Raw genomic sequence first — 15008 nt, 5'->3', positions numbered from 1 at the left:
CACTCTAGGTGGCTTACAACACACACTAAAAACTTTAACATATAACATAACATAATTTGCATAATTAAAAGATAGAATAAAATTTTTCCCAAAGATGGCGAAAAACGGGGTATATTATAACAGAAAGAAAAAGAATAATTAGGTATTAGGTGGAAAGGGGGAAGGCCTGCCTGAACATCCATGTTTTCAGTTGTTTCTTAAAAATACCCAGCGAGGGAGCTGTGCGAATGTCAGGAGGTAAGTTGTTCCAGAGGCGAGGAGCCGCCGCCGAGAAGGCCCGGTTTCTTGTTTTTTTCCTTCCGGGCCTCCCTCGGCGTCAGGCTCCTCAGCCTCACCTCCTGACTCGCCCGGGTGACATGGGTAGAACTGGGTGGAAGTAAGCGTTCCACCAAGTATCGAGGCCCTAAACCATTTATCTTCCAAATATTGAGTAGTCTTCCAGATAATGCATTTTTCACCGCTGATTAGGCTAAGGCTGTTAGACGTTGCACTCCAATGGTGTCCAAAGAGCTGCACTGTGAAGCCTTGGCATAGGTTTTAGTGGGTGGAGCACCCTAGGCACAAAATGTCAGAGACATAGCCAACTATGTGGAAGCCAGGAAATGTACAATGATGCCATAGCACAGAATAAACTATCTCACATAAAAATTAGGGCAAAAACGCAAAATGAAAATGGTATGCTTCATGCCAGTCTTATTAACATGTAATACAAGCATAAGGTATCCATATTGCTCCAGCACTATACTGTTGAGTGAAGAAAGTGACCTAAGGATGTCATTGCTCTGGGGGAAGTTTTGTTTTCGGTTTAATACACATTTCATCCCTCAGACATCAATACTTGCATTGCTTGTCTATGTTGTTGGGTTTTTTGTGTATGTAAAAAAAAAGATAGAGACAGCCACACCCTGATGAGAATGCAAACATATTTTCCTCCATGCAGCATTCTGTGGCTAAACCAACATGACATTCCATTTAATTACTTTATAGTGATATATGGCTATGGATGTTGAAAAGAAGGAAGAAGTGCCGCTAGACTTGTGCCAGTAAAATTAGTGAAGCACTAAGTTAAAAATATGGCTTTTATTATAGCCATATTGTTTTAAAAATACTTTTTACAGCTCATTGCACAACATAAGCCAAGTAACCACATGATTACAGCAAAACAAATTTCATTGCAAAAGCTGAAGTAGCACGAATGTTCTGGAACAGAACATCACGTCCGAGGGGAAAAGATACAAGGCCAAGCACTGAGATCCTTATTTAATGTACAATTATGTCTCTGATTGCAAGGAAACATGGGCTCTCAGCTTTCATTTTCCAGCACAGGAATAACATTTGTCTTATCCTTTTAAAATAACCCATGGTGTGACAAGTGTGGCAGAGAGGGGACAGTGCCACAGCCTCTTATACAGAATGTGAAGGTTTGAACTTAATGACCTGTGGATATCCATTACAAAGCTATGTGGAGTAAGAGATCTAGTGACAATCATGCCTATCACTCCAAAGCCTTGACAGCAAAAATCTACCAGTGCATTAAGGCAGCACTTGCTAGGGAAGTAAGCTCCATTGGGGATACCCAGTGTGGTGTAGTGGATAGGGTGGCAGACTAGGACTCAGGAAGCCTGAGTTCAAATCCCCACTCAGTTGTGGAAACTCACTTAAACATGTCACTTACTTTGAAAGTCCTGTTAGGGTCTCTATAACTCAGTTCTGACTTAACAAGATGAAACGTCAGCAAAGCCCCGCTGAAGACAGTAGGATTAACTTTAAAGGATGCACAAGACTATCTGCGGGAATTTTAAGGAAGGGCACAAGTTGCACAGTGCTGTGTTAGCATCATTCACATGCGTATTTTTGTTGCTACAACACAGTATATCTGTCACAAACATTAAATTTATAAAAACATTTTGGGTGGGGGGAGTGCTTCCGTTGCCCTCCCTCCCATTGATACCAATGGGAAAGCAAATGTAGGTTTGAGCTTCCTTTCCTCTTCTCATGGATAGAAAAACAATAAACATTTAATGACAAGACATGGGACATTTTTGGAGCCATGCCAGAAGTAAGCTATCATTTCTTGGCAAAAATACAGCTGCAAATTCAGTCACTGGAATTATGTAACGTAAGAGTAGCACTCTTTCAAATTTCAATACAATACATTTATCAGAACACTTGCTGATTCTCAAAAGTTATCGTGACCAGCTCCAACCCAGGCCTGTCACCTTTTAAAACATTTTTCCAGGAGTGTGGCTGACACCAGCGATTAACCACACCAGACCTGGTAACTGAAGAGTGAAAATGATAACTTTTAATTACATAGGAACAATAGACAGGGAACAAATTTGAGCTTGAGTTTTTCTTCAGCTACAACAGCCAATTAAGATAATTCATAGTCACAAGTTCCTTATCTTGCACCTTAGCTTTAAGATTTGCTCAATTCTAAATTCCCCCCTTTCATCATAACCCTTATATTTAATTTTTTAACTTTATTTTACCCCTCAAAACATCCAGGCTTCTCCTGCTTTCATTATGGCAGCCCTCTATTCCACACACACACCCCGTCCTCCTTCATGCTCCAGGCTAGGCTGGCTACATATACCACCCAGCCAATCACATTGCTGTCCTGTTAAGAAGTGGATTGGTCAGGGTTCACAGTTACATATCAAAATGCTTATGGCACTAGAGTGATTCCACGACTTATTTCAGTGTGGGCAGACTGTGGAATTTATTAGAGATCCACCCAACAGAGCTCTGTGCTAATGAAGTGTACTTAAAATTAATGAATACACACATATGTGTTTGCTCATGAATAATAATGATGAAGGCTTAATTTTTTGGCTACAGAATTATTGCTAAAGGCATCTAGCAGCACAGATGGGATTTTGTGTAAAGCCTGATTGATTGATTGATTGATTGATTTGATTCACATTCTCTCTTTCTTCCAGACACACAACTTTATTAGTTCCCGAAAGTTTTTAAAAAGTACAGATAGAAATAAACAAAAATGAAACTAAAAAGATTTTCAAGCAATTCAAGAACACATCAGTTAAAATTAACAGAAATGTGTCAAAAGCCCCTTTCTAAACAGTGAAACAGTTACCTAATTACCTGAGTTTAAAATATCATATGACGTATAATGGCTGGTCTGTTATTTCACTGGAATATTTCCCTCAGATTCTATTCTGGAAAAGAGGGAACCCAGAAAAAATTGCTAGGTTTTCTTGCCACAGGTATATTTATGAGGCTGTAACACCACTGGGGGAAAATGTAGCTGTGAGTGACACAGAGAATGCAGTCTGTTGTAGAATCAGACCTGTAGAGCTGGGAAGGAGCATGAGTCTAATGCCTGCCAAGGCAGGAAACCTACAGGTGGAAGAATCCCTGTCAGGCAGCCATTTAACCTCAGTTTGGAAGCCTCCAATTAAACAAGAATCCACTGAGGCAGTCCATTCCATTGTTTAATAGCTGTTATTGTCAAGATGTTCCACCTAATGTCCAGGCAAAATCTCCATTCTTGAAATTTATAGCCATTACTTCAGGTCCTATCCTGTGAAGTGACAGAAAATAAACTTTCTCCATCTTCCATATAAAAGGCCTTCAAATATTACATGATTTCTCAGTCTTCTTTTCTCCAGGGTAAATATATCTAGTTCCCTCAACCATTCCTCATATGGCTTGGCTTCCAGATCTTACCATCCTGGTCACCCCTCCCCCCTTGGACATGTTCCAGCTTGCAGATATCCTTCTTAGGCTGTGGTGTGTGGAACCAGACACAGCATTCCAGGTGAGTTCTGACCAAAGCAAAATAGAATGATACTGTTATTTCCCTTGACCAAGATAATATAATCTATTGATATAATGAATTTATTTACTTGCTTGCTTGCTTAGGTATTGCCACCACATCACACTGTTAACTCATCTTTAGCTTGTGATCTCGTATGATCCCTAGATGTACTACTGCCAAGCCAGCTTCCATCCATCTAATATCTGTGCCTGTGGTTTTAACTGCCTCAATGTAGAACTTTGCATTTTTTTCCCTTGCTAAAACTCATTTTGGTTTTTTTTTTTGGGGGGGGGGGCTCAGTTTTCCAGTCTCTCCACATCAACCTGAATTTTTATTCTGTCTTATGAAGTATTGTCTACTCCAAGCAGTTTGATGTCATCTGTGAGGATAGCTTCAACACTCTCTTCCAACTTGTTTATAAAAATGTTGAACAACACTAGGACCAAGATAGAACCATGTGGCTCCCCATTTGTCATTGATGGTGAGCAACCATTAGTGAACATTCTTTGAACATAGCCCATTGGTCAGCTATAAATCAGCCTAGCAGTAGTATAATCTAACCCACTTTTTACCAGCTTGGCTGCAAGAATATCATGAGTAACTTTGTCAAAAGCCTTGCTGAAAGCATGATAACCTATATCCCATAGCATTCCCCTCATCTACTAAGTGGGGGGGGGGGCGGGGAGAGAGAGATGAGTTTGACATGACTTATTTTTGAGAAATCAATGCTTGGTCTTAGAAACCACAGTACTATTTTCTAACTGCTCACAGATCAGCTATCTAAAAATCTGCTAGTAGGTGATATAAAACACTAGTGAAAGCTTTGTACAAGCTGAAATATAGATAAAGGACTGCATGGCTAGGAAGAGCTTGGAAGTAAGATTCCAAATGAAACAATTACCTGTAACTAGGTTTTGGTAGGGGGAAGAAATTATAAGTATCTATTAGGAAAAAAACGGTCTACTAGTAACTTGATTTGGAGTAATGGAAATGTAATAGAAAGTATTTATTTTTTTATTTACAATATTTTTGTGTGTGCAATGATCCCTGGTCCTTGTGGCTGGGTAGAGTTCATTGAACTTTTGCAGGCTGTATTTTTCAGTGCTGGGAGCCAGGCCTTGTTGAGTTTTACTCTACCCAGCCACAAGGACCAGGGACCATTGCACACAAAAGACCAGCTAACAATACCCATCAATCGCAGTGACAGATAATCTCTCCCTCTTATCACAACAATACATCCACAACAAAAACACGCTGATCACCATAATCACCCAATCTCCTGAAAAGGACAAAAGCTGTTCCCACAGCTATAAATACAGTGGTGCCTCACAAGACGAAATTAATCCATTCCATGGTTAATGCCGTCTAGCGGGCACGGTTTCTCATAGGAATGCAATGAAATTTAATTAATGCATTCCTATGGGGGGAAAAAGTCCAAAACCAACAAAAATTAAAATAAAGTCACTTACCAGGTACTGTAGACTGAGCCCAGCTCCTCACAGTGCCTTTGTAGCCCTGGAACAGCCTGAAAAAGAGTGCCAAACAGTGGAGACTCGGCAATCAGCAGGGAGCCGGCAGCCATTTTGTGGTTGTCTCTGCTCCTGCCTCCTCCCCCTCTCAGCTGATCGGTTCTGGATCTAAGAGGCTTTTTCCCTGCTAGGCAAACCTCGGGAAGACACTTAGACCCAGCGCTGATCAGCTGAGAGGCGGGGAGGGGGCAGGAACAGAGACAACTAAAAAATGGCTGTCGGCTCCCTGCTGGTTGCCAAGTCTCTGCTGTTTGGCACTCTTTTTCAGGCTGTTCCGGGGCTACCTGGTAAGTGACTTTTTTTGTTTCTGACTTAATTAAATTTAATTAAGTCAGAATTAATTAAATTAATTAAATTTCAATGCATTCCTATGGGAAATGCACCTCGCAAGACAAAAAACATCACAAGATGGGCCATCTTGTGAGGCACCAAAAATCTCTCAAGACCCTTTCGTCTTGCAAGGTTTTTCTCCTGCGAGGCATTCATCTTGCGAGTCACCACTATACTCATCTATCCAACAAACAGCAACAGAGCACGGACAGGGTTCCTACTCCTGTCCTCTGAAGATGCCGGCCACAGACACCGATGAAACATTAGGAAGAACAAGCTTCAGAAGACAGCCAAAGAGCCCAAAAAACCCCACAACAACCATCAAATCCTAGCTGTGAAAGCCTTTGAGAAAAAAATATAATAATAAGGTACAAATAAACAATAAAAGATTAAAAATATTAGGCAGGTTAAAAACAAATGTCAACCAAAGGCAAATTCCATATGTGACAGCATGGCAAGAGGTGTAAAATAAAGTAGGGGCAGTGTGGAAGACCTTGAAAAGCAGCAGACGTTGCCTTCTAAAGGTTAACCAGGGCCAGGCATAGCTCCACCAAGAGCTGGTTCCACAAAGTTAGTGCCACTGCGAAGAAGGCCTGACCTCTTCTGGATGACTTTTCACCCTTTTGGCCTTTCAGAACGGCAGGCCTTCCCTTCTGTCAATTCCTGATCTCCCCCCTCCCCCCTCCCCTCTCCTTCCACTCCTTACTGTCTGTCCCATCTTGCTGAAAGTTTTCCTTATGTAAAATTGCTTTTAATTATATTGTTGTCGTTTTTGCTACTGTAAGCCGCCTAGAGTAGTCTTAACTGATTAGATAGGCGGGATATTAAATAAATAAATAAATAAATAAATAAATAAATAAATAAATAAATAAATAAATAAATAAATAAATAAATACCCAGAGGAGCATAGCCTTAGAGGATCTGGCAGGTTGGGTAGATGACATTCAGGAGAGGCGCTCCGACAAGTAAAATCATCCAAACCATGAAGGACTTTAAGCGCCGAAACCTTGAACCTGATGTTCCACACAATGAGTAACCAGTGGAGATGAGCCAGAACTGGAGTGACATGATCACATTTGCTCACACCAGCCACCAGTCTGGCTGCTGCCTTCTGGACCTGTTGTAGTCTCGAGGTCAGTCTTAAGGGAAGCTCTACCTAAAAAGCTTTGCAGTAGTCAATCCGGGAGATGGCCAGTTCCACCAGTGTTCTGAGCGAACCCTTGTTGAAGTAAGGGTGGAGTCAGGTGATGAACTTCAGCTGCTTAAAGGCAGATCTGGGCATGGCTACCATCTGAGACTCCCAAGAAAGAGCCGGGTTGAGAAGAACACCCAAGTTAGAAACTTGGTCCCTAAATGGAAAGACAACATAATCAACCCCCTTGACCTGTCAGAAGGCCTTCCCAGGAACAGAATCTTCATCTTGTCCACATTCAAATTGAGCCTGTTAGCCCTGGTCTATTCCAGAAACAAAACCAGGCATCACAGAAGATTCTAGACGGAATCCACTGCAGAGATGGTGAAGGAGAGGTAAAGTTGCATGTAATCAGCAAGTAACAAAAAAGCAACAACCAGCACAACAAGTAACACGGTGAGTTACCGTTTCAAAATTGTAATGGGTAACAGCATACTATGTTTCCAATGTTATTATAATGAATAATGCCAATTATTTTTGAAAGAAAAAAATCTCAGTTCTGGGACTGGGAAAACATGGAACAAGACTAAAGGTAGGGCTCAAAGAACCAAGCAGGATAAGGTATTGACTGTGAACCCTAAAAAGATTGAAATATTTTTATAACCTGACCTTGATTAAGGCTTAATTTTAGTTCATATTTCATGCCCATATATATTAAATAGTAATATTCCCTTTTATCACATATACTCTGCTCCCCTCAACTGACAGAAAGATTTCTGTCATCCTGAAGGTAACCAAATATATTTTAAAAATGTCTATTATTTCGACTGTTACAAACTTGCAAGCAAAGTCCTACCTCAGCAATGTATTTGGCTGCTGACAAACTGCCTATTCAGAATTTAAACACAATATATCTTTTCAATAAAACAGATTCTGTTTAAATATTATATATTACTGGATCTCCCACCACAGCCATCTGTGCAAGCCAGGAGGTGGGTTTTGAACTTCTGGCTCTACTGTTAGAGGGTAAGAGGCAGCTGCCATAGGCAAGTAGTTTTTGATGTCATAAAAGAGGAGTAAAAATGTTATTTGATTCATTGTTATTACATTCTTACTGAGTAGGGACTGGGGAGAGGTTCTTGTTGCATTTTCTACTTCAGGTGCCAAAAATAACTGGCTTTGCTTTGGGTAATTGTTTCTCAGCCTCACGCTGCTGAAGACCTTGGGCCAGGCCAGGTCAGGAACAGTGTCTGATTTTTTTAACCCTTTGGCACCAGTTTCTTTTCTTTTCTTTCAGTTTTGCATTATGTGAATTGTGGGGTACTTTCTGACTAAGTGTATTGAAAGTACAGATGGGAACAAACCAGAAAGATGGCAGTCTGTGAGGGTTCGTGGTTTGGGGCTAACCACAAACCGCCACGAACCACCCAGAAAACAAACCGGTTTGCGGTGGTTCAGGCCCATCTCTGCATCCCCGGCTGCCATTGCCTAAGGCCTCCCTGGGTGGCCAAGAGAAGCGAGGGTGGTGGCAGAGAAGCCAGCCAGAGGAGCTGCATTGCAGCCTCTGTGCATGCACCTGTCAACACACTGGTTGCCAGGAAAGTCTGGCTCTAGGTCTTCCCTGGCAGTGAGCTGGGCAGTGGGCACATGGGCAGAGTCAGTCCCCCCCCAGTTCTTGGCAGGAAAGCAGGGCAGCTGCCTCTGAGCATGCGCCTAGTGCCCAGCTGATCACCGTGGTCACCTCAGTGCCAGGCACATGCTCAGAGGCAGTGGCCCAGCTTCCCTTCCAGGGTTACTGCCTCTGAGTGTGTCACACGGGGATCAGGGCACTGCCCGGGTGGCAGCAGTGGTTATGGCAGCAGCACAGCAGCAGGTAGGCCAAGGCAATAGGGAGGGAAGGGGGAAGGGGGGAGGCAGCTGATCTTGGTTTGCTGAAGCAAATGAAGTGCGAAGGGGAAAAAAATGTGGTGCTTCATTTTGCTTGAGCAAAACAGGATTCCCAAATTGGGCCATGAAATGAACCACAAACTAGCCCAGGGGTTGTTTGTTTGTTTGTTTTGGTTTGTGGTTTGTTTCAGGCCCATCTCTAATTAACCGAAAGTTATAATGGTGCCCCATGTCCAAAGAAGTGTCTGTTTGCTCCGAGCAAGATGCTCAGGACAGAATGCAGAAAGTGAATTAAAAGTGAAATAAAACCAGATGAAATGAAATGTACCAGCATTGTGGCATATTTTGTTTACACAATTCAGTCCAATGTCTCTCCTGCTTCAGGAAGAAATGTTAATTTTTCTTGAACAGGACCAATGTACTGATAACAACCAAATCAGGGAATGTCATGATTTAGTGATGGCATGAGACAGTAGGCCATTTGGGGTGTGGGGTGAATCAGGCTACAAAGGATTTGTTGAGTTTGGAGGGAAGAGCAATGTGCCATTTGGCATGCTCCTCCTGTCTGAACAGCAAGCAATCCCTTGCAGTCCAATCAGCTGTCAATGAAGTGCTTTCCCTGCAAAGGGCCATAGAAGTGAAATTTTGTTTTTATCATTACTCCTCTCTCCCTCTGCCAGTTCCATTCCTTTTTCGTCCTTCCTCCCCACTTCCCTTTCCTTGTTCTCTCCCCCCCCCCCCACACACACTTCTTCTCTCTTCCCTCAGAATTTGTGGCCCCAATGGCAGAGGTAGATGGGGGCGGCTATCTCTAGGATAAACAACAAGCATGCCAAAAAGAATGTCTGTCCTATCACTGGGCCAGAAAGATGTGTGGCAGCTCTTAAAGGGGAAAGATGGGTTATTCTAATAGAAACACTCCCAGACAAGGGATTTTCCCCAATCCAAACTGTACCATCAGCAATCCATATATCATACCTATATGCCAGTGTGAAGAGATCCATTGTTTGTACCAATACAATATATTGGCAGAGACAAAACATCATTGTAGGCTTAAAAATCCATCAATATTTTAAAGTAATTTTGTCCCTGCTGTTTTTGTTGGTGGAAAAAAAATCTATGTGGCAAAGGAATGGAATCTGAGCACATTTTAGCAGAAATTTTAATCTGTTTTATGTTTTCATGTTTTAATCTTTTGATTGTGTTTTAAATCATATATTGTTTAGTTTATCTTTTAATATTTATTGTGTTTTTAAATAGTGTGAATTTGAATGTTGTGAGCTGCTTAGGGTCCCTTGTTGGGAGAAATGCATCATCATCATCATCATCATCATCATCATCATCATAGTCATCATCATCATAGTCATCATAGTCATTGTTGTTGTTGTTTACAGAAGGTGCAGAAGGCATGACATTGTAGACCTCATTTAGTGTAGATTCTGCAACAAAACAAAACAACAAAAATAAAAACAACAAAAATATCCCATTTTGGTGCAAGAAGGTTAAAATTAAGTTTAGCTGGGAACATATTGTTGACTAGAACAGAAGAATCAAATGACAGCTACTTTAAAAAAATTCAAAAAAATACTCATGTATCAAATGTTGATGACTAAGAAGCAAGCAGACAGTCACAGGGAGGGAAGAGATAGCAAATAATACCACATGACTTGTAAAGAAGAAGGCAGATTATTGAAACACAAAGTGTTTTTCTTGGAAATGTGGTGGCTTACCTAGTTGCTTGTTGGTTTATTCTTCTGGAACAATGATGCAAGAAATATATTTCCAGTACAACAAGTCAAATGTCCAGATAGTAAATATTAAGATAGCAAGACCCTCAACAATGATGAGATCTGAATGCAAGAGAAGAAAGAAAAAAGCCCCCAAGCTTCCTCTTTCTCTCTGAAACGGATGATAAACCCAAGTTAAAATATGCATTATGTTTTAAGCAGTTGATTGAATATGTTTTGTTGTAGTTTCAGCTAGTATATAAATTTTGCAGGGTATTTCTGCAAATGTACTGATATCCTCCCATCCACCCCATTTCTGGCTACTAGAAACGGTCTGTTGTTTGTTTTATGCGTTAGCACATGTCCCCAACTTCCACTACAGCAACACAAATTCCTCTGTTCTAGTGACTAATTCTGGCACTTAAAGGTTATGGGAACTAACATTAAACTGGTAACAAAAAATATAATGAAATCAAAAGAATTTCTCTCAGCATAGCTGATTAACTACAACATAGTGCTGGAAGTTAAGTAAATATAAAGTCGTGGGAAAAACTGTGCAAGGGAAAATAGCTAGATCTGACTATTATATTCTCACAAACCCCTTCACTGCAAATGGTTGAATTTTGTATGTGAACAGATTCTGTCAAACTGAAACCACAACTACTTGGAGCGTGGAGGAGGCTGCAGGGAGGGGAAGACACTTTGGCCTTTATGACAGAGATCGCTGGACGATGGACTTTGGTTTGCATTTAGAACATTGTCAACAAGGCGGGGGGGGGGAAGAAAGGATTTCGATCAAGCATTATCATCAGCAAATAATTTCCTGGAAGTATGTGTCTCTGTTCTCACAATCTTTTATCAATGGACTCTCATTTTGCAGATTTTGTTTTCCCTTACGAGACTAACTTGGTAGATACTATAGCACCAAAGAACTGATTTGTGTGAAACATTTTAAGGCATCGTACAACATCACAATCAAATCTGATGTGTGTTTGTGTGGGCTTGTGTTTGTTTTGTTTTTAAGTAATAGATCACATTTAGGAATTGAGGTCCCTTAATGAACAGCAAATTTATTTTTAAGGGGGTGGAAAGAACCCATCTCTGTTCTTTAGGGTTTGCTTCCATTTTAAATACAGTGGTGCCTTGACTTACAAACGCCCCTGTCTACGAACATTTTGACTTATGAACAGCTCCGGTCGCAAAATTTTGCTTCTACTTGCGAATGGAGCTTTCACTTAGAAACACAAAAAGGCAGGGGAAAGGGGCAGGAAATTTAAATTGCTAACTGTAGGTGGCGACGAGGCTGCTACTTTGTAGCTCTTTCGCCGCGGCAGTTAGAGAGTGTGCGATCCGAGGAGGTTGCCTGCTAATGTAAGGTGCTGCTTTATACTTTTAAAAAACTGTTCTGGGTATTTTTGCAGCATGGTTTTCAGCTAGGGGGTTATGTTTCTGTGCTGTGATGGGTCTTGGGGGTTTGTTTTTTGGTTCCCCTCCGTTTCTGATGGGGGGGGTCGGTTGCTTTTTGGAGTGTTTTATCCCCATTTCTGATGGGTCTTGGGGGGGTTGTTTGTTTTTTGGTTTTCCCCCCCATTTCTGATGGGTCTTTGGGGTGTTGGTTGCTTTTTTGGGGGGGTCCCCATTTTGATGTGTCTTGCATGCTTTTTGCTTTGTTCTCTTTGCATTTCTGATCTGCTCCATTTGTTTTTGCAATGGTTCCTGCATGCTTCTCTTGCTTTTTCCTTTGATTTCTGTGCATTTCCGACCTTGTCCCTTTGTTCTCTGTGCATTTCTGATCTGCTCTGTTTGTTTTTGCAATGGTTCCTGCATGCTTCCCTTGCTTTTTCCTTTGATTTCTGTGCGTTTCCGACCTTGTCCCTTTGTTCTCTGTGCATTTCTGATCTGCTCCGTTTGTTTCCTGTGCATTTGCAATGCTTCCTGCATGCTTCCCTTGCAGCTTGGGTTTGGGCTAGGTGTGGGGGGTTATGTTTCCGTGCTCTGATGGGACTTTCAGACCCTTTCTGCAAGGTTCTGTGCTGGCTGGTTTGCTCTAAAATGGAGTTTAGACTCAAGTCTCTCTCCCCCCCCCCCCCAAATTGTCTTCTCTCTCTCTTTATGCTCCCCAGGTGCTTGGTTTGATTTAAAATGTGTTTTGTTTAAAAGGTGCTTCGTTTGGTTTAAAAGGTGTTTGATTTAAAAGGTGATTTGTTTGGTTTAAAATGTGTTTGGTTTAAAATGTGTTGGTGTAAAATTGTTCCCCATTGAGTTCCCTCCCTCCTTTCCTGCTCTTTTTTTAACCTGAGTCATTGTTAGCCATCTAGAGTGGTCTTAACCGACCAGACAGGCAGGATATAAATAAAATAAATAAAATAATAAAAATAAATAAATACATTTTAGGGTTTTAAAAAAATCTCCCCCTAGTGGTAGAGGATGGATTAACCGTTTTGCATTAATTCCTATGGGAACTAATGCTTCGACTTACAAACGGCACCTCTACATACAAACAAAGAACAGCTGGAACAGATTAATCAGTTTTCAGTGCATTCCTATGAGAAATGCTGATTTGATTTACGAATGTTTCTACTTAAGAACATATGGGATGGATTAAGTTCGTAAGTAGAGGCACCACTGTAAATATATTATAGTCAGACAGTCTCAAGTCTTCCTACCTGATCCAGATAAGGTACCTTATCAGAGATTACTCGACATGTTTCCTTAATCCATTATCAAATAAGGCCAAACAAGATGCACACAGCAATGTTGTTAGCAGAACTTACAGAAAGACAATAACCAGGTGTCTTTATAACCTCACCTACATGCCATGTATTTAATGTGGTTTGGAAAGTAACTATAGGCTTTATTTGTGGATGTGATTGTCAAAGCACATTTGTCTGAGGAAACCTTATTGTGGGAGGGAAAATGGATTAAGCCAAGAAAATATCCATTCCCTTTCATATTGTTGGACTCGTGATAGTATAATATTAAATAACAATCAAAATAATTATATCTAATAATAGCAATCCAAAAAGATGTTGTGGTGGAACCCCCACGTCATGCCTGTCCATAATGGTAAGCTCAAGGGCAGGAGCCTATGAGAGGACAGGAGGGGCAGAACGAAAAAGGACAGTTAGACAGTTAGAGAGGGGAGTTGGAGAAAAGAGGTTGCAGATAGGGAATTGAAGAGACAGAGTTAGGAGATTGAATTTAGAAAGTTGAGAGAGAATGCTAGAGAGAATAGGAGTTTTAAAGTATAGAGAATATATAGATAGTCAAAGAATATTGTAACAGTGAATAAATACAGTACACATACAAACGAACGTAAAAGCAAATGATATTTAATGTATAATCCTAAACATCTGTGATTTATTCCTGTGATTTGCATAACTTATAAGAAGAATAAATCTGTTGTATTGGCAGCACGTGTCTAAGATCTATCTATTTGGTATTGAGGGAATAATACCTGGTGGCAGCGTGAAGTGAGGGAACGCACCCAGTGGGTGGACTTGTGTTTAGGGAAAATAAACAAAGGACATTGGGTGGACGCAACAGATGTGTCTTCACACCATTCATAGTGACAGCATTTATTTATTTATTTATTTATTTATTTATTTATTTATTTATTTATTTATTTATTTATTTATTTATTTATTTATTTATTGGCCATCTTTCTCCCAATAAGGAGACTCAAGGTGGCTCACAATATGAAAAAAATAGAATTAAAAACAAAATGAAATCTACATTAAAAGCAAAATGTAAAACTGATTTGAATACAAGAATGATTAAAAATATATATAAAATGTTCAAAACTATCTGTAGTGAAAACGGGATTTAGAGACTCAGTCGTGATTATTCAAAGCCTGTCTGAAAAGATGGTTCTTCAGCTGTCTGCACTATCAGATAGGAAGGTGATCCAAACAAAGGCATTTCAGTGGCACCAGGGAACCTTTAGCTGAAGTCCTCCTGGCCACAAGACTAGCTGCCCACGGTTCCTGGCCCCCAAGTGCTTTCCCCACCACTTGACTGAATTGCTCCTTGGTCCCCACATATGGTTGTGCTTTTGTTGTGTCTTCCAAAGAACTAGAAGTTACTGTATGCAACAAGATAACCACAGATAGCTTTGGTGCTGTAAATAAACAAAAAAAAAATCTTTTCCTTATCTTGCAGGCCCCAAAAGTAGTTTTCTGTCTTTGACACCTTAATTTTAGGCTGCATTTTCTGGGATGAATCAATGTTTTACATTACACTCCACATAAGCAAACACATGCTGCTCGAGCTAGCTTTTCCGGGATACATTACACAGGCTAGGAAAGATTTGGCTCTTGATGTCTTTTGAATGTGGAGATAAAGCAGAGCTATGCTTATAAATGTGATACTTTTGAGGGTGATTTATTATGTGAAAAGCTAAACTGCATGACAAGGAGTTCTTTGTAAAGCAGATTAACTGAGTCAGCTTCTTAATAATGTGTAAATATCTCAACCTGTAAACTGAGAAGGTCATTTTTGAAGAACTAACTTCTGAAGGATCTGTAATTTTCTGACCCCAGTATTTTATATAGAATTCTATCTGAGGCAAATAGTTGAAATCCCACAGGGTGAATCATGGAAATTTGAGGACAAAGTTAATT

Source organism: Pogona vitticeps, chromosome 2 (assembly GCF_051106095.1).
Source record: "Pogona vitticeps strain Pit_001003342236 chromosome 2, PviZW2.1, whole genome shotgun sequence".
NCBI classification, from domain to species: Eukaryota; Metazoa; Chordata; class Lepidosauria; order Squamata; family Agamidae; genus Pogona; species Pogona vitticeps.
This window is presented reverse-complemented; position numbering follows the sequence as displayed.